Source organism: Dreissena polymorpha, chromosome 1, assembly GCF_020536995.1.
Source record: "Dreissena polymorpha isolate Duluth1 chromosome 1, UMN_Dpol_1.0, whole genome shotgun sequence".
NCBI classification, from domain to species: Eukaryota; Metazoa; Mollusca; class Bivalvia; order Myida; family Dreissenidae; genus Dreissena; species Dreissena polymorpha.
In genome coordinates, this window is record NC_068355.1 from 76,147,479 (window position 1) to 76,169,147 (window position 21,669).

A 21,669-nucleotide genomic window follows, 5' to 3' on the forward strand; every position below is an offset into this window, starting at 1 on the left:
GACAGATGTATGAAGAAACAAATACAACTACAAACAAATATTGCTTTTATAAAAGCTTAAATAAGCATAACTTTTAAATTGAAACTGTAAAATATGTTAATATGTTATTATTAATTAACTAGAAATGGCGCGGCAGAGGCCGACGCGTATCCCTACGCCGCATGTTTGACCCAGGGGTACCCCAGGGTTGGTAATGGGGCCATGCATAGTTAATATTGACCGTATTGTCATAAGAGATGTTCAGTATCAATTTGATGTAAATCCGTGTAGAAATGATTAAGTTAATGTAAAATAGCATAAAACAAGAGATGTGTTTGTCAGAAACACAATGCCCCCTCCTGCACTGCTTTGATTTATTTATAAAACAATTATCATTTGGCAGGTTCATTACTTACCTCCCTTTGAAGCTTATTAAAAATTAGTGAAAATCTCTGACCCAGTCCCACCCCAACAGGGGTCTAGCTAAGTTCAACATTTAGGGAGAAGTGACTAGTTCAACATTTAGGGAGAAGTCACTTCTCCAATCAACTCTTCACTTGTTTTATACATTAAGACATGTTAAGTGTACAAAACTTGCATTTTTCTTATTTCTCATTGATTGTTGATAATGATGGTACTTTTAAAATTAATATTAAAAAAATTCCTGAACAGGTGTATCAAATAAACTTCAATTGTAACAAACCAGTAATGTTCAGAGTCGTTTTACTTCCTTGTTAATTTTAAGCAATTCAACATTAAATCAAATTCAAATTTTGTTACAAATATTTGTTTTTAATTAAAAATTCATTTAAAATCTCATTTGACAGCAGAGATTTCAAATCTGACCTGTTAATGAGCCCCATAAGGCATATTTATTGCCAGAGCTAGGTTACCTCTTCCCATTTGATCATTCTTGAGTATTGTTTTTATAATGGGACATTTAGCTTTGCTTAAGCTTAGTTATTTGTAGCCAGCACAAGGCAATTAATCAAGGCATTATCTATGAAAAATTTTCAAGAAGTCTAAAAGCTCAAGACTGTTTTTTGAATGTTCAACTTTGCATGACCTGTAAATGGGGCAACTTATGGCGGAGAATCCTCCTTTGTCTAATTTTCCATATCAAATTGATTTTAATCAGTCCAGTGTTTTTTTCACCATTTTGGGAATGGGGCCGGGTCCCTTTGGATTGGGAAAATTTGCGGCGTTTTGACTAAAATTGGGAAATTAGTGTTATTGTTGTTGTTTTGCTAACAAATGCTTCAAAATTGAGCATACAAGTGTGTCCAGTATTATATTTACTAAGGTTGATCTTATATGGAATTGGGAGATGAACAAAATATTTACATCTAAAAAAAAAAAGTTTTTTTGTTTTTTTTTAAACCTTCCATTGGGAATTTTTAGCTCCCATTTGGGAAAAATAAATACTATTTTCAATTGGGAATGGGTCCGGTTACCGGACCCGATTTTTAATGAAAAAACACTGCAGTCAAAGTCTGGCACACAGGGCCAAAACACCAATTTGGGGAAAGGGCCACAGCCTTTTTTTCGAGGAAAAAAGACACAATTTTCTGGCTTTGGGAAATGAAAAATACTCAGGAAGATTGGAAATTTAGAGAAAAATGCATGATTTTGTAGTAAAAAGTAAGGTCACTCCAAACAGCCTTGCTGTTGGGCTAGCTCTTTAGCGACGTGGTTAAAGTGTCTGACTACCACTCTGGAGGTCCTGGGTTCAATCAACGGCCTGAGCTCAGTATTTTCACAGTAATGGCGACGAGGATGGGATGGGATGCTTGAAACATTAAAAGGGGGAGGAGTGTAGTGAAATAAGGTCACTTCAAACAGCCTTGCTGTTGGGCTAGCTCTTTAGCAACGTGGTAAAAGTGTCTGACTACCACTCTGGAGGTGGTAGGTTCAATACCCGGCCTGAGCTCAGTATTTTCACAATAATTTTAAAGAAATTTCTGTAGCGGAAAGGGCCTTTTTGGTTAAGGGGAAGAAAAAGAGGCCCCTTTCGAAGAAGGTTTTTTTTGGCCCTGGCACAAAGTAAATCATTTAAAGGGGGAGATGTTACTTCGCCTTCATAAATTTAATGTGCAAAATTAATATTCCTTGGGCGAACAAATCACCCACTAGCGAGAGACCACTGCCCAACCCCCATAACTTTTGACCCAGGGGTCAGATCAGAATTCCAAATAGTGCAGGGTCGCACATATGCTCATAGCTACCATGTATGTAAGTTTCAAGGTTCTAGTGCTCATAGTGTAGGAGGAGATAGTGGCCAGGGCGGACAGACAGATGTATGGCGGAAATAACCACAATACCCCCACGCTTTTCAATAGTGCTGCAACAATACGCCAAAAACCGTATTGCAATATATTGTCAGTTCAAAAACCCGTATTGCAATATATCGCAATATATTGCTAACTTGCACCAAAATTATAACTTGCCAATTCATATATAATCCCATAAATTCCAATTTTAAAGCAAATTCTGGTAAATATTTACTATAAATGTGCTCAAGAATAATAAGAAACACAAACATTTGCAAATTTTCTTAAGCATCAAATACATTTTTGCAATTGTTACTATTTAAAGATGTGATGAAATAACGTCCAACCGGGGCGTTTTTCCCACTGAACACGCGTAATTCAGCTGACGTGATGTTCCCGTTTTTATACAACACAAAATACACCCATACTTTCCATGCGACGTTCTACATGTCTGCATAATTTTCGCGCGCTTTTTATTGAGACAAAGGATTAAGCACTTTTTATTTGACGCTATAATTTTTTATTGTCGCGTTAGCATTCAAATTTGGAAGCGTGTTTCCGAAATTCGGATTACAAATAATGCTCAAATCAGAATCGAACGAAACATTTACAGCTGTGCGCAATTAATTCAACGATAATCTGTTCAAAAGCATCGAATGAATGCTCCCATGTAACAATGCTACTCCGTATAATACACTTTTTAGAATGCTTTTTTTACGTAAAAAATAATTTACACTGCTTTGTTTTGTTTACCTTTTTATCATTATTTCGGATGGCTTTTCTGGACGAAATGTGAATGAATTTTTGTAAAATTTTCGTACCGGTATGATGAAAATCATATCGCAATACAATATGCGGATTGCGTATTGCGATATATACCGATATACCGGTATATTGTTGCAGCCCTACTTTTCAAATAGCGTGGTGATAAAAACGATAATGTAAAGAAGTCAAAATGACATTTTAATGTTAGTGAATTAAACATTTACTTAGATCAATAATACAATATCGAATTGACATTTAAAATTAGATAATTCTTTATCAAAGAAAATAAATTTTATCGAGTCAGAGTGCACCATTAGCTGTTTTAATTCACAATTTCCGTTGCGTGCAACCCATTAGTTAATTTAGTGCAGCAATCAATTAAATTGAATGGCAATAACATTAACAAGCCGGTCATGTTTTTGATCGCCCATAGTTAACAATAAAATTCCCAGTGATTCGAGTCGATACAATACCCCTTATACGCACCTTTACGATCGACCACAATCCTTAGAACAGCTCAATTAACGTGTATATGTGTAAAGCTGAAGTGGGAGGTGTATCATCCTTCACAAATGGCAGCCATTTGCAATTTGATTAAGGAGCGAAAACGAGGCCGTAATGTACACCCACAAATATATCAAGTCGATGAAAAATTAGTATAATTTGGTATTGGCATTAATTGACGTTGATTTGTCGAATTATTTATAAATTGTATAGAAATAAAATAAAATATATTATTTCAATCTTGAATATTTTCTTCGCGATGGCTATACGTCATCTCCAAGGTGATTCCCAAATATTTCAATATGGCGGCCTATGTGTATTATAAATAAAACAACTCAAACACCTAGATTTTATCGAATCATCGTCTGCCCTTCAATTATCAAGTAAGGTCTTACATTATTCAATATGACATTTTATTTAAATTATTGTATTTATGCACACAACTCATATATTTAAAAATATTTGATACAATTTGTCAATTACAATTAACAGGTGCTTGTTGCTGCAAATTATTTTTACATGTTGTAAATGCAAATTTTTTGCACGTTCTGATGCAAAATGTTATGAACTAAATTTTGATTTGTGAAATATTAACAAATAATTATTTGAAAATGACATATTTCTAACGGTTTATTTTACTAAAAATAAAATTGGTGTTAATTTTCTAGTAATTAGAGGGGTCTTTTCACAGTTTTTGCATGTTTTGAAGTTTGTCATTAAATGATATGTATTGATAAATGTAAATATTGGATCTAAAAAGCTCCAGTAATAAAAAAAAAGTAAAATTAAAGGAAGAAAGAAAAACTCAACTGGGCTCGAACCACTGACTCCTACTCCTATAAATATGAGGTCGATTTACATCGACCTCATATCGTTTAACGTTATTTTGCAATAGCATCGTTCCAACATGAATTCATGTCGAAAGCTTTAACGGCATCAAATTCATATAACAGCGCAGAATAATCATGCAATAAATTATTAAACATAAAATATAAACATTATTTTACTAATTGCATTAGAAAAATGTTTATACAAACTTACAAGTAATGATAGTCCAGACCTTAAAACACTACCACTGTTCAAATTCCATATTGTTGCCATATAGCACTGTGTAAATTGAAAGTTGCATAATGTTACCTCATTGGTCGGTTATAAATACATTGTTTCTCTATATATAGTATTCGATTTAGACGAAAATAATAATTTACGTGGAATGTCATATTAGTTTTCCATTAAAACTTTGATCCTGCCGTGTTTGTTTATGGACGTTATTAATTATGTTATACTTATTTTTGTATTTCATTAAGAATTAGAACGTGTAGCCCTTTTTGTTATCTGTTTTTAGCAAACGATTCGCGGCTTAATAAGACATGGAAAATAGTAGAGCGACACTTTCATTTAAAGGTTTAATGTGAACAATATTAAATGAAACCTTTTTTGGTATTAATATATTTTATTGACATGTTAAATTCGATACTTGAAAAGGTGTTTAGTCTTTAAAAAGATGTCACTGATATTGTTAATTTCAATAACTGTTAATATGCTTAATGTTGTATACGAAATTGAATAGTTTCACTGAGTTGTATTCCTGCCTAAAATCCGATATTGTAAAACGCGCAACGGTTAAGAATAAGGTCTGAATAAGTTTAGGTATTCATATCGGAATATCAGCAGCTGAAAATACGAAATGACCCGCGTAACACCGACCGTGATTTTCAAGAATCTTTAATAAATTGATAATTTAAGGTAAATAACATTTCATATAATTATACATAATTCCCTCGTTGATAATTAACAGCAAACGATGAATGTTTTTGACACCCATTTTTATTTTAAGTATGCATGCAAAGCCGAATAAAATCGAGAGGGTCCGCTATATACGCTGTTTCATCATAAATTTATCACCCTTTCTGTGTTATAAACAAGAGCTGAAATCGTTAATTTATTAAGATTTATTTATAATAAGCTTTATTGATATGTTTCGTGAACAAAAAACCACAATATATTCCATACAAAATATAATAATCATGGCAAAGGAAATTCAATGGCAGGTTACTAAACAAAAGCATAATCGCCAAGACCGTAGCATCAGTTCAGTGCGTTAGGAACGCGCGCTACTTTCTTCCGCCTTCATTTCTTAATTACTTACGTTTTTAAACAATTTTTTTTCTATCGTATACAGAATTCTATTCTCCTAAGCAAGATGTAATTTTTAAAACTGAACTCCAAATATAAACGCTACAAATTGGTATTAAGTACGAACATGTCAACCGTAAATCTACATTCTAAAACTCCCAAACGGTGTAATATTTGCAAAAGTTAAAGTTATAACTCGCCGGGCTGTCGAAATCAGAAGAACGCTACAAATTGGTATTAAGTACGAACAACCGTAAATCTAGATTCTAAAACTCCAATACGGTATGATATTTGCAAAAGTTAAAGTTATAACTCGCCGGGCTGTCGAAATCAGAAGAAAAACTTAATATATCAGCGATTTTCCTTGTCCAATTGGGAAAAGTACCCGTACCGGTCCAATTGGGAAAAATTGAGTCGTGAAAACCTCAAAATTGGGAAAAAATCGAGTCGTGAAATCCTTAAATTGGGAAAATCGCGTCGTGAAGTTTGGGTCTTATTGAATACATCATACAGTTCATACTTAATTGAACATACCCATTAAAAGAATCATTTGCAGGCATGCCTTAATGACCATTAAGTAATTAAGTTGAAATAAATAACAAAATATTATAAAGAACACACAAAATCAATTACAAGTTGTTTTAATCTCTTGTTAAGCAATGTCTCTGTCTTTCATTTTTTTGAAAATTTCAACAATCTTTGATGTTTGATCATCTATAAGTTGCTGGCATACCTCTCTGCACAGCATCATTAGTGCTGTCAATGTGTCGTGTGATAGACGGTCCCGATTGTTTGTGCAAAGATTGTTCATTAGACTGAACACCCTTTCCACAGAGGCAAGGTTACAAACTGACATAAAACAGTACGCTGGCTGACTGACAAAAGAACCGGAAACAGTAACGACACTATAGATTGCACGCGCTGAATAATAAAACCCCAAATTAATCGAGCGCGTGGTTACACACAACTATACGATTTTCTTTGTTCGCTCGCCGAAAGTTGGGTTTTGTTACGAAAATTTCGGTCGTTTTGAGAAAAAATTCAGACGTCGATTGGGATTTTTTTCAGATGCCGATTTGGGAATTTGGGAATTTTTGCTTGATTGGGAAAGTACCGTTTACCGGTACTTTATAAAGAAGGAGGAAAATCGCTGTATATGTTTATATATCTGTTTACTACGTAACGTAAGCTTTCTAATGATATATAATTTGTCAAAATCGGCCGAGAAATGAAACTATAATTCAACAAAAGACGTGAGTGGGTACATCAAAATGTAGAACCTCGGCGCTTCGCTGTACGCTAATTGTACAAGATCGATAGCCACAACACGGTAAAACGCGCGGTGGTAAAACATAAAATGTGTATTTCTTGTGTTTATCTCGCTATAAATCCATTAATAACAACGGGAGTATACTAAAACGTATATTTTTTGAAAGAGGAATTAATAAGCAACAAGATAACGTATAAACCAATAAAATCGGATGAATAGTTTTTGCATAAGATTGAATTTACTACAGTAAGGGTCAAATACTCGATTCATCTCCTATCAATATACACTATGTGATACAACTGGTAGTTTTAACACACACATATAGGTTTCATTTAATTAAAAAGTACAGAAAGCTAAAAAGTGATGTGGTTTGTTGTACAACAACAATTGGTTATGTGTAACCTATTCAAAAAATAATTTCGTTCAAGATAATTCAATGTAATTCTATAAACGACAAACACACTTCGTGTGTTGTGTATGTTTATTTTAAAAAAATGTACATAAGTGATTTAAAAGCACAATTTTTACACATTTAAGAGGTAATCGCTCACATTTATGTTTATTTAATGATAATTTTATGCATTAGCAAAGATTTAACGAGAAAAACTGAAGTTTAAGTTGAACTCAATTTGCTATAAGAAAACGACAGTAGCCGTTTAGACGTAAGCGGGGTAGCTTACGTCTAATTATTTGGACTACACTGACTCCTTGAGTAAAAGTCTATCGCCTGGACCACTCGGTCATCCGTGCTTATACAATAAGTGATGTATTTTATACTTAATATGATTAAAGGGTGCTACCTAATTTACAGGCAAAAGCTTTTTTGATAACCATGTATTTATAATAATTATATGAACATTATTGTGTTCAAAATAGTAGTTATAATTGTTTCCATAAAAAAATCAATCTTCAAACGAGTAACATGTTCCTTAAGATCTAGCATCTTATAATTGTTTGTGTTTTATAGCCGCAGGAATTTAAAGCTGGTTCAGTGGCTGCATTATAGTGGATATGGTGTCTTCTTACTGGCTTAGTCACTGGTATTGATCCCTTAAGTGGGAGCATTCATTAGATCACCCTGGTCCTACCCAGTAAGGCCATCCTTAAAAATTCTTTTGTTTGGCATAACCCGACCGACCCACTAAAATCGGCTCGACTGAAATTTTTTTGTCACTTTCCAAAAAAATAATTGTTTGCTCGCTGAAAATTCTTTCCGCTAAATTTTGCCTTTCCGCTTTTTATCCTTTCCGGTTATTTGCGTCATTTAATTGAATGCTCTTTCAAGGATATCTAGAATAGCAATGAACAAAACGCGTACCAATATTTATTTGAGTCGCCTATTTATTTGACATATGCATATTAATTGGACTTTAAATACAATTAAACCGGTCCTGTTTTTCTTGTATCCCTTTAATTAAAATACGCTGCTGTCGTTCAGGATAGTTTGGGTGTAAAACACAAATTGATTAATTATCACCGTTCAATTTAATTCGGCAATCGGCAGCGATGTGTATTATTATCGCCTTATAACTTATTATTTAATTATCACTCTTTAATTCAGATCGGTAAATATTCCGATGAAAGATGAAAAGTGGTCAGCTTAGAAATATTTATTGACGGGTATTGTCACGTTTTTGTTTCATTTGTTTATCTCTAGCGACCGGCGACCCAATATTATCCAATAGCTCCACCCTTCCTCACGTTTCATTCGACAACGTCATGTCATGTGAAAGGGAGCTCAATGTTGATTGGCCAGCTACCATGTGCACTTCAATAAAATTAAGGTCGGGTCAAGCGATGTCTAATCAGGTACAGACCGGGTTTTGTTAATTGTTTGAATTGCGAACACTTTCATTGAAACAAAGAGACAAATATAGAAAACCAGTCCGGATTAAAATGGCGGATGTTTTCAACAAAATTTTACTAGATTTTTGAATTTTCACAATTTAGATTTTTCTTGAGCCAAATTCTCAATATTTTTGCAAATGGCGCAGATGGCTCAAATGGCGAACGATAGCACGAGCATTGCAAACATGTTATTATTGGAATAAATGCTCACTATTTCAGGGCTCACGCTGTCATTCGCCATTTGCGAAAATATAGCGAATTTGGCTCAAGAAAAATCTAAATTGCGAAAATTCGAAAATCTAGTACAATTTTGTTGAAAACATCCGCCATTTTAATCCGATTTTTTTTTTTTAACTATTTTTTTCTCATTGTTTCCATGAACGTTTTGAAGTGCATATGGTAGCTGGCCAATCAACATTGAGTTTGCTATGGGGTAATATTGGGTCATTCATGCGCAGATAATGGGATACACAGTTGAAATTGTCGTCTGCCTGCAATATAATGGCCGATGGCAAAAGTCGTATAAAAAAATAAGCAAATAAAAATAAGCGTAACACTCAATAAATTATTTTTAAGCTGATCACTTTACAACTTTCTACCATCTATCGATCTTAATTAAAGGATGATAATTAAATAATTAGTTACATGTCGAAGATGTTACACCTTTCTGTTCTTGATTGAAATTAAAATGTTATAATTACTTTGTTGTTTTTTACTCACAAACTTTGCTATTGTAAAGTAATATGTCAACCAAATAGTATATTAATTACGTATTTGCTAGGTTACTTGTTTTCATTTTCTGTAGTCAAACGATATGCACATTTTCATGTGCAAAATGCGTACAATTTTTTGGACTCTCGTTTTTGGATAAAGTATTTTTGTCGATTATATTATATTTTTGATCTTTATACAAAAAATAGACTTACGAATACACATGTGGTGATACGGACGGTGCAGAAAAATATTTACCAATTTCCTTTCATGAGGCAGAAGACTTGGAGCTTTATTTGATAATTACCTTTCAGTTTGGTATATGTCGGAGTTCAATTTCAGAAAAAAAAATACAAAAAAAATTAAAATTCCTGCCTACCTACCCACCAAAATTTACCTGGGTCGGGTTATGCCAAACAAACAATTTTTTAAGGATGGCCTCAACAGTTTGTTTCATCAAATGTCTCAATTCAACTTAACAGCTTGCTAAAGCAGTTGATTTTAGCATACACTGATTTAACATAATCAAAATAATGTTATGTGTAAAATCAATTTTGATTGACAGGATTTTTTTTATCCAATAAGTTTTAGACTATCAAATTAAACACACTACAGGGGTTTTCCTCGCTTCATTGGGAAAAGGCCCTAGCCTATGGATTTGGGAAGAAATTGCTCATTTTGGAAATAATTCTCGCTGAAATTACTGCTTTGGAAAATGAAAAAGCTGGTGTAAGTTAGGATTTTTGGGAAAACTGCATGATTTTAAAGAAATTTTCACTTGGGAAGCAGCCTGTAATAGGCCTCTGTTGTATAAGGCTGAAAACCCCTGCACTAAGTATTGAAAGCCATACCTGGAGCTTTTGCCCGTGTACTACGGACTTCATCAGCAGAATGATTTCTGCTGTTGGGAAATTTTAACACCGCTAATTGGATAGTTACATTTTGAATGCAAATAAACAAAATGTTATATCATCCGTATTTTTTTATTTAAACATTCAAATAACACATACAATAAAACATAGATTATCAGCAATCATATGAGCTTATTTAAATGTCAGTCATTGTCAATCTTGGCTAAGCCGCAAGAAGCATGTAAATGATGTTAGTATATATATATTCAGTACATATATAAAAATGTATGTGGTATTGTGTGGAGATACAAAACTTTTCACATCATTTATTTGCACATAAAATAATAGTTACACAATAATTCAGTAATACTAAAACATTGTCATCAACTTACAAGAATATTTACATATATGAAATTACAAAGTGAGGTTATCTTTTGAAAAACTGTGTTTTCAAAGAAGTAACATTTTATTACCTTTTACAAAATTTACAATGCCGGTTTTTTACTAGTGCATAAAACATTTATCATGGAACAACAAGTAACAACCCATTTATTAAATACACAATAGAAAGGAAATCATATTAATGGCATTATGCATTAACTAAACACGCTATTTCCTACTGTTTAAAATTACACTGTCTTATTAAAAATGATCAAGTCAAGTCAACAGTTTATTTAAGATCACAACAGGTACTTAGTGCTTTTACATACTTGTGGTAAGTTTTGTATTACTAGTTTGACATTTATTGGCAGACACTTGTTGATGTACAGAATTGATTTGCATGGGAACCTTCATATTTCTTCAGCATAATTGCTTCAAATTGTTAATTTAACAACCCTTTGACAATGTTTGCACATCTGATCTTATAATGTCATAGCTGATCATTTATAGATAGACAGATATAGACTTTCAAAGTTCTATACTACAACTTCACACATGTTCCATCCAAGCAAACCAACAGAACCAATAAATAAGATCACCACAGCTAATAACTGTGTGTTAACATTCATGCACTAGCTTTGAAACTTTGATAGTTCAGGAATCCCTCCTTTGTTGATTTCTGGAAACAAAAACAGTCAGTTTTGCTCGATAGAATTGCTTGTGTGATGCCCAGCTCTTGCATTGGCAGAACAGCTTCTAAAAAAAACGAAAACTAGCAACTATCTAAAAATTTGATAAATGATGCAGACAATTTATAAATGTCTTTGTTTTGTTTTTGATTTTGAATCTGGGAGATTTGTTACGAAAGATTTTGGTACGAAAATCCAACGGCATAAGATTTTGTGGTTATAGGCCTAAACTTTATACAGTGATATGTAACCTTTCGGGATATCGGCAAAGTGCGAGCAGACTAGGTGTAAATACGCTTAAAATAAGCTAAAAGACTAAAAAGTTACATCGGAATATCGTTAAATTTTGTAAATAAATGTGTTTCTGATGGATAACAACCACAACTTACCAGAATATTGCTCATGATCACACGTAAAAACTGCTGTCTGAGAGCAAATGGAAAATGCGTCACGAATTCTGACTGGACGCTGTATGCCCAGTGGTTTGCTCCCCTTAAAAATTTGAGAGCTCGAAATCAACGCCGATGTTCATGAATTCAGGGAATCATTTTTATGCCCCCTTTCAAAGAAGAGGGGGTATATTGCTTTGCTCATGTCGGTCGGTCGGTAGGTCGGTCGGTCGGTCCGTCCACCAGGTGGTTGTCGTATGATAACTCAAGAACGCATACGCCTAGAATCATGAAACTTCATAGGTAGATTGATCATGACTCGCAGATGACCCCTATTGATTTTGAGGTCACTAGGTCAAAGGTCAAGGTCACGGTGACCTGAAATAGTAAAATGGTTTTCGGATGATAACTCAAGAACGCATACGCTTAGGATCATGAAACTTCATGGGTAGATTGATCATGACTCGCAGATGACCTCTATTGATTTTGAGGTCACTATGTCAAAGGTCAAGGTCACGGTGACCCGAAATAGTAAAATGGTTTCCGGATGATAACTCAAGAACGCATATGCCTAGGATCATGAAACTTCATGGGTAGATTGATCATGACTCGCAGATGACCCCTATTAATTTTGAGGTCACTAGGTCAAAGGTCAAGGTCACAGTGACCCGAAATAGTAAAATGGTTTCCGGATGATAACTCAAGAACGCATACGCCTAGGATCATGAAACTTCATGGGTAGATTGATCATGACTCGCAGATGACCCCTATCAATTTTGAGGTCACTAGGTCAAAGGTCAAGGTCACGGTGACCCGAAATAGTAAAATGGTTTCCGGATGATAACTGAAGAACGCATACGCCTAGGATCATGAAACTTCATAGGTAGATTGATCATGACTTGCAGATGACCCCTATTGTGTTTGAGGTCACTATGTCAAAGGTCAAGGTCACGATGACCTGAAATAGTAAAATGATTTTCGGATGATAACTCAAGAACGCTTTGCCTAGGATCATGAAACTTCATAGGTAGATTGATCATGACTCGCAGATGACCCCTATTGATTTTGAGGTCACAAGGTCAAAGGTCAAGGTCACGGTGACCCGAAATAGTAAAATGATTTTCGGATGATAACTCAAGAACGCTTTTGCCTAGGATCATGACACTTCATAGGTACATTGATCGTGACTCGCAGATGACCCCTATTGATTTTCAGGTCACTAGGTCAAAGGTCAAGGTCACAGTGACAAAAATCGTGCTCACACAATGGCTGCCACTACAATGGACAGCCCATATGGGGAGCATGCATGTTTTACAAACAGCCCTTGTTTAAACAGTTTTATGATTTGTGAGGATAATAATAACATTAAGATATTGTATTAATCGGATCAAATAAATTCGCAACTAAACAAACGGAGGCAGAACATGGACAAGATAAGTATTCAAGGGAGATAATTGCATCGCGAAAATATATGTTGAGTGGCAAATTTTTATGCCCCCGGATCGATAGATCGGGGGTAAATTGTTTATGGCCTGTCTTTCTTTCTTTCTTTTTTTCTTTCTTTCTTTCTTTCTTTCTTTCTTTCTGTCTGTCATTCTGTCCCAAAACTGTAACCTTACAGTAAAGTTTTGCAGTAACTTTTCAAATATTGAACATAGCAACTTGATATTTGGCATGCATGTGTTTCTCATGGAGCTACACATTTTGAGTGGTGAAAGGTCAAGGTCATCCTTCAAGGTCAAAGGTCAACAACAAAAAAAAGCGGCGCATTAGGGGGCATTGTGTTTCTGACAAACAAATCTCTTGTTTTTAGATGCATCCCTCTGCATATTATTTTGTCTAAATTTCCATATGTATGAACGGTCAACGCCCGCTTCGCGGGCTTTTGCCCATAATATAAGCAGTCCTTGTAGTTTCACAAAATATAATGACAATAACAGAACTCTCCAAATTATGCAATCTTTTCGTGATGCAACGCTATATAATTTTCAGGTTTTGAAATTGTCAACAGATGCATATAATGGATATTTAAGAGCATGGTAAATGTTAAATATTACCTGAGCCCTTGTTTGGCCGTTTTTGGGGCCGAAATTTTGCCCCATACCCCCCTTAAAATAGTATACTTTTTCCCCCCTATTTCAGCTAAAAATTCCCCCCTCCAACTCCAAATTTTTTTTTATTTCTTTTTACTTTTATACCTATGTTGCCAGCTGGTATCTTGCTATTAACCTTTGATTAAATGTATTATTATGTAAATTACATTAAAATATAGCAATTTTAAGTGTTGACTGGTTGGTGAAAAGATCTTCTAAAATTCCCCTTTTCGCCCAAAACGACGCGAAATCCTCTAAGGGCCCCAGCCCCAATCCCCAATGTGTAGCAAGGGCCCTGATTACTGTATCCTCACAATTATCATTACTACAACCAAAATTTGTGAATCTAAAACATTTTATTTTTTTTTCAATTTACCAAAACGTGAAAAGGCCCCTTTAATATGTGTTTTTGTTATATCATTGAAATATTAGTTTCGTGACCCTGTGAGTTTTAAGACACTCCCAAAAGTGTTGATCATCAGACTTGACGAACGCTTTAAAGACAGGCGATTGAAAATGCCATGTTCTCGGTCCAAATGTATGGGAAATAATGTAAAAGGAAATGTTGATTCATTTCATATTTAAACCTAAATAGAAAAAGCTCGCTAAAATGAAATTCAAGCTTAACACATTACATCATATTTGTGCTAACATTCATGATACATTAATGCCAATGTGCAGCAAACACTTTTTTTAAAACCAGCAAGTCTTTGTTATGTTTTTAGCTCACCTGTCACGAAGTGACATGGTGAGCTTATGTGACCGTGTGATGTCCGGTGTTGCGTTGTGCGTGCATGTGTGCGTGTGTCCGTCAACAATTTGTTTGTGTAGACAGTAGAGGTCACAGTTTTCATCCAATCTTCATGAAATTTGGTCAGAATGTTTATCTTGATGAATTCTGGGTTGGGATTGTATTTGGGTCGTCTAGGGTCAAAAACTAGGCCACTAGGTCAAATAATAGAAAAACCTTGTGTAGACAATAGAGGTCACAGTTTTCATCCAATCTTTATGAAATTTGGTCAGAATGTTTATCTTGATAAAATCTGAGTTGGGATTGTATTTGGGTCATCTAGGGTCAAAAACTAGGTCACTAGGTCAAATAAAAGAAAAACCTAGTGTAGAAATTAGAGGTCACAGTTTTCATTCAATCTTTATGAAATTTGGTCAGAATGTTTATCTAGATAAAATCTGTGTTAGGATTGTATTTGGGTCATCTGGGGTCAAAAACAAGGTCACTAGGTCAAATAATAGAAAAACCTTGTGTAGACATTAGAGGTCACAGTTTTCATCCAATCTGTATGAAATTTTGGATAGAATGTTTATCTTGATAAAATCTGGGTTAGGATGTATTTGGGTCATCTGGGGTCAAAAACTAGGTCACTAGGTCAAATAATAGAAAAACCTTGTGTAGACGATAGAGGTCAGAGTTTTCATCCAATCTTTATCAAAATTTGGTCAGAATGTTTATCTTGATGAAATCTGGGTTGGGATTGTATTTGGGTCATCTGGGGCCAAAAACAAGGTTACTAGGTCAAATAATAGAACAACCTTGTGTGGACATAATAGGTCACAGTTTTCATCCAATCTTTATGAAATTAGGTCAGAATGTTTATCTTGATGAAATCTGGGTTGGGATTGTATTTGGGTCATCTGGGGTCAAAAACTAGGTCACTAGGTCAAATAATAGAAAAACCAGGGCCTTCAATCTATAAAATCTGCGGCCGAATTTCGGCTGCGGTCCCCCACCTGAAAAGTATATTTTTTTCCCCCTAAAACTGATTTTTTTCCCCATCACTATAAGTAAAAAAAAAAAAAAACGCCGACTCAAAAGTTGTTTCTGTTATAAAATACGCATCCGAATTAAATGTACAAATTTTACGCAACTGCGGAAAACGTCTGGATCGTTCAGAACGGTTATCTTTGTTAATGTTTTGATTCATTGACATTTATTCTAGTCAATAAATGCTTTATTCAAAATGCAGTCTTAAGTTTTAAAATAATATTTATTTGTACAATAATTTACAGAGAAAGACAATCTGGGGGGGGGGTAACTTACCAAATATTAGGGTAGGGGTGTCCCGCTGAGACTTCCGAAATGTGACCCCTATTTATACCGGAAACCTGATAAAGTAGACCCATTTTGATACAAGATTTTTTTAAAGCATACCCTTTTGTATACGATACCATTGAGAAAGTGGAACCATTTCAATACAAGAATTTTTATATATTGGACCCATTTAAATACTTGAATTTGATAAAGTGGACACAGTCAAGTTTCTGCATCTTTCCCGTTACTGAAATTTACTGTTTGATACCAATTTATATACAAGAATGACATTTATAACACCCATTTTGATACTGATACTTTCAAATCATTGCATTTATATACAAGCAAATTTCTAATTTCAATACCCATATCTATGCTGTACTTAGATGCTCAAAACCATACCCATATCTATAATTTCAGTCGAAAAACACACCCCATAAAATCGGCACAATGACAATCTGGATCAAACATCTTCTTATTAAGAATTATATCTAAAAGTTAGTACTATGTCGTCATGCATTTCACACTGCTAATACCAGAAAATAATGACATTCTCATTGAGTTAAATATTCAATTAAGTGTTGTGGTAAGATAAAAAAGCCTACCTACCCACACACATTTAAATTAGATTACTGTTATATAGTTTATAGATTGAGTAAAAGTCCACCTTTCTGTCCTATAGACAGTCACATATAGAAATATATGTATATAACAGTTAAACACAGTTGTTGTTTTTTTATAAAATTCCCCCATTTACAAAAAATTCCCCCTCCCTAGGGCTGCGGACCCCTTCCCCCAAAGTAGTGTGAGGGCCCTGAAAATGTTGTGTAGACATTAAAAGTCACAGTTTTCATCCAATCTTTATGAAATTTGGTCAGAATGTTTGTCTTGTTTAAATCTGAGTTGGGATTGAATTTTGGTCATCTAGGGTCAAAAACTAGGTCACTAGGTCAAAGTTTAAAAAAACTTTTGTAGACAATAGAGGTCACAGTTTTATTCCAATCTTTATGAAATTCGGCAAGAATGTTAATCTTGATGAAATATGGGTTGGGAATGTATCAGTCTGCAAAATTCCCCTATCGCCTGATCGCCAAAGCGATGAAATCTCGGCTCTGGCGATAGAAAAATTGAATATAGATCGCCTGAATTGCGATGGAAAAAAAAATCAGAGAAAATAAACAAACAAATAATCAATTTACGCATTTCAGGTGTAAATTCTCACAGGGACACCGCTTGGTAACTTCCCTTAGTTTTCTATTATTAGTGATCTCCCTTAGCTGTTATAGAGAGTTTTAAGTCCGGCTCGCATATTAAAAATGTTGTAATACTTTTGGTAAACTGAACTTGAATTCTACGCCAATAAATGAAATAATAGTGCAAATTTTTGTTTTTAAATTAAGTAAAACGCTTGAGACAGAGCTCTTTATGCTGGCTTGTAGGCACCACATTATGGAACTGATAGTTCATGTAGTGTTTGGGAGGCATGTCTTTAGCAAAGGGTCCACTTTTCAAAAAGTGCTAGAAATGCTGTGGATTTATTGGCACAGCAAAGTTTTAGCAGACAGTGCAGTTGACCATGTTGCAGGTCTTCTATGCATAAGGAGTACGATTCATCAGCAAAATCTGTGAAACTGATCCAAACTATGGAACTTTTGGAAGGATTTCTGCCAGTTGATCCACACTTGTGGCAGGACAGTGATGGTTTTGGGCAAGTCATAGCTGAGTCTGATTAAAATGTCAAAAAACAAGCTGAATTTTGCTCTAATTTAGGTGTAAGGTGGATCAATAACCTGTAATGCTGTACGGCTGCTGAAACACATATCCTTGTTCCAGTTGTTGTGGACCATCGTAGATTGTATCCAGAAAGAAGGAAATATAGACTCTGCATGGACAGCCATCAATATGATAAATATATGGTGTGCTGGACATATACTGAGATTATGATTTATTGTTGAAAAAATGAACAAGAAATAACATTATGCAGGATTGTTTTGAAAAAAAATACTTTGTTCAATGTTGTTTGAAAGAAATTTAGAGAAATACTCATTGATGGTTTGGAATTGTTTTTTATTTCATCTTTGAGGCTTTTTTGCTGTCCCTAAACATAAGAATGTATTGTTCGAATTTTGAAAATGGTCTTTCTTTATGATATGAAACAGAATAAGGGGGCAAGACTTACAACATTATATTTTCAGTTTTTTTTCACCTCTATAGAATGGGACTGAGAACCTTTGTATTGGGAAAAATGGCGTCTTTTTTTACTTAAATTGGGAATATTTTGTTTTTGTATGCTCGCAAATAGATCTACAATAAAATTGATAATAAAAGTGTTTCCAATATTATAAATACTTAAGTCAAACCATTGATTGGGAAGTTTGGGCAGTCATTTAGGAAAAAATTAGACTTGTTCAAGATTGAGAATTTTGCCTAATTACGGTCCCAACTTTGACAAAAGGAAAGACTGCTTTGTTAAATTGTTTAGCTCCAACTTTACTGCACATAAATATGTAGAATTACCTTATTTGAAATATTTTGTATTTCTAGAAATCTATGACATTATTCAGGTTTGCTTGTCAATGTGTTCTGCTCATCTGCTCATTAAGGTTTATTGAAACGGTCTCGACTCCTTTTCCTGGGCACAGCCAAAACTTGATGTTTTTGGGGAAGATGAGAAAGCTTTCACAGTGGGAATGGAACCAGTGACCTTGAAGCTAGACAGACACGATATTCTTAACTCAATGGTTTGTGAAACTGTGTTTTGGCCTGGAACCTAAAACAACAACATGTATTTTAAAAACACAAACAAAAAAAGAAGTCGAAACTTGGAAAAAAAACTCTCAAAAACTTAATATTACATGTATTTGTGAACCATTTTAGCATCTAGTTTGCAATGTGCCTTTTTAGATGTAAAGTGCATATGTGTCAAGAACATGCTTCATTTGCAGTTACCCTGTAGAAAGAAATCACAATGAATAAATCTGTTCTCAACAGAACACCCGTGGGCAGATATGTTAGCTTTGTCAATATTGCATGAGTTACGATGATGATCACATGGATTGTTTTATTACAGGTCAGTCATTTGTAAACCCTTGTAAGTTTGCTTACAACATTAAACCATCTATCACCTGCCAATATCAGCATGGCCTTTCAGTATTGAGCTGTTGGAAAATTAATATCTTTTGTTCAAACAAAGTATGCCTGGGTAAAGTGTTTGTTGTAGGAAAACCCTATAACTGGTGGCTGATTGAGTATGCTTGAAATGTTAAGTTGATGTAGAAAGATTGATTCTCTGCAAATAAGCTGTTCAATGAAATAATTAATCATTTTAATACATGATTGTAAATGTTTTGACATTCTGAATGCTAGTAATTCACTTTATTATTGTCCCCTACCGGTTTCATCGGAGGGGACTTATGGTTTGGGCTATGTCTGTCCGTCTGTCTGTCTGTGAGTCTGTCTGTCACACTTTTCTGGATCCTGGGATAACTTTAAAAGTTCTTAATATTTTTTCATGAAACTTGAAACATGGATAAATGGCAATATGGACATTATGCACGTCATTTCTTTTTGTTCCTACGTCAAAAATTCTGGTTGTTATGGCAACAAATAATCTAGAAATACTGCTGAAAATGGTGGTTTTCTGGATCCTGCAATTACTTTAAAAGTTCTTAATATTTTTTCATGAAACTTGCAACATGGATAGATGGCAATATGGACATTATGCACGTCATTTCATTTTGTTCTTACTTAAAAAATTGTGGTGTCTATGGCAACCAAAAAAAATAAATATTAAAATTTCTGAAAATGGTGAAATTTCTGACAAATTTGGAGTCGGTAGGGGACCATATTGCTTGACAATAGCCTTGTTTAGAATTTTAAAACTCTTGTTCAACCTCTCACCAGCCAGTCAGAACAAAACAAAGATGTTTTAAATGTATTTGGTATAATGGTTTATAAGTATACGTTAGAGCTATGAGCTGGGACCGGTTGCACCGGTATTCAAAAAAAAGACAGGCCATGTACCTTGTTGTAGTTGACTGGCAAAATTGATTCAGAATTTGGGATAGTAATAACTATCCAGTAGGGCTGCAACGAATCCAAAAAATTTGTTCGGATCCGAATCGGAAACCAAATATGGTTTCTTACAGTTTTTCTGATCCAGATCCCTCAGATAAGAGAAAATGACAGTGTCCGACAAATTTCTTTTTTTTCAGGTAGCCCACTGGGCTACCAATAAAAATATTTGGTAGCCCATAAAATTTTCCTACACAATTATAAGAGGCAGGTTTTCATCTTTATTTTATTTCTTCATTTACATATACATAATATGTATACATACATATACATAATACAGCAAGTAGTCTGATGTACATGTACACAGTCAATTTCGTTAATTAATGTTACAGTACAGGCACCGTGTACTTTAATGTAAATGGAACAAAGAAAATCATATACTACATGCAGATATTACATGTATGTGTACTTAAATTCGGACAGCACGTGAAGTTGGAAACGTAAATAAAGCGTTTAGATGATCAATACAATTGACTCGTATGGTGTTAATCAATGCAATTGCTCTTTTTAACAACAAATACCGAATTTCAAGAAATCAAGAGTATTAAATCATTTATTTACTTGTGTCCGTCTTTAAGTACTGTCCGAATTTACGTATTGCATCCGTATGTTACGACACTTGTGTGCAGTCAGTATACAATACAATAATTGTTTCAATAATGAAGGAACTGATACAGTGTAACGGTAACGATACAGCGTGTTTACATTATATTTTATTTAGAGGAAATGTCAATGCCAAATAATTCGCGAGATACTCTGGTACTTTAGTTGAAATTCACAATGAAACTTTAAATGGAAATTTAATGATCTCAATGTTGTACCCGCTACGAAATTTTTATTTACAAATAAATGTACACCCATGCTAATTTTTGCGCGCTTTTTATCTGGACAAAGAAATTCATTTATTAAACGTAGAATTTTGTAACCTGGAATAGCTGTACACAACGCGTGCAAACCGTGGCAGGTGATTTATGCATGTTGCAATTTAACGGCCCTGCTTGGGAGCTTATTTCATCATATCTTTAAATAGAACCATATGCCGAAATTCATTTGACACTTTAGAAAATTTCAAACTTTTGTGTTTATGACTCTTATCGTCTACATTACACACCCATAATTTGGTTGAATAAATATAAATTGGGCATATATGGGATTATTGATTAACAGGCAATTAATCCTATTATTAATTGCCAATGCAAACTAATTAGCAGGTGTTAACCGCGTTCACACCGTTGTTATTAATATTCATTTTCGGTTTCGTTACCGTTTTGAAGAATCCGCTATTGTTTTGATTTATTTAATGTTCGGCGTCCTTGGATATTTAACGACATCAAAAACGCTGTCGCTATTACTCATTGTTGCGGTTAACAAAGAATTCCAAACTGCGAAATGATGTTGCATCATGTGCGCCAACTATCCAACCGGCTCTAATTATATTATTAGAAGACGACAAATGTTGATTCTGATTGGATTATTAAAATACACTGTTACTGTTTACGACATTACCGCAAGTGATCGGTGACTGATTAGATAATTGATTGCACTTTGTTATCGGATTATAAGCAATACACAGTGTAGAAATACATGGTCAGCGTGTTTATTCTACGTATGTCTGTCAATAAACGGGCTACCGCTCTTATAGATTTATAGAAGCCCGGCGGG

General features: G+C 34.4%; 1 protein-coding gene across 4 annotated transcripts in view; it reads right to left on the bottom strand.

The window, feature by feature from the left end:
• Positions 1-3,634, bottom strand: part of LOC127835587 (AP-2 complex subunit alpha-2-like) — a 70,729-nt gene extending 67,095 nt beyond the window's left edge. For all 4 annotated transcript variants that reach the window (XM_052362048.1, XM_052362040.1, XM_052362033.1 and 1 more), the window contains exon 1: positions 3,501-3,634. The gene's annotated coding sequence lies outside the window, so the exon portion shown is untranslated. The remainder of the gene's footprint in view (positions 1-3,500) is intronic.
• Positions 3,635-21,669: the final 18,035 nt, after the last annotated feature.